Raw genomic sequence first — 235 nt, 5'->3', positions numbered from 1 at the left:
CCCCCCAGACGGCCAAGAGAAAGTGCTTCTGCCACCCCGCTGAGGGATGAGGTAGCCATGGGCAATGTTTGGTGTGGGGAAATGCCCACGAATACACCCCAGCGTGTAACGGCACTCTGGGTGTGTAGGCTGGAACCCGGCTGCGAGCGAGTGGCTGGCAGCACAAAGGAGACCAGAAGATGACCCATACTTCTGTTGATGCAGAGTTCTTGCATATGCGAATGGCTCCAGCCCA

The sequence above is a fragment of the Gekko japonicus genome, unplaced genomic scaffold (assembly GCF_001447785.1).
Source record: "Gekko japonicus isolate JY-2015 unplaced genomic scaffold, Gekko_japonicus_V1.1 scaffold131, whole genome shotgun sequence".
In the NCBI taxonomy this organism is placed as follows: domain Eukaryota; kingdom Metazoa; phylum Chordata; class Lepidosauria; order Squamata; family Gekkonidae; genus Gekko; species Gekko japonicus.
This window is presented reverse-complemented; position numbering follows the sequence as displayed.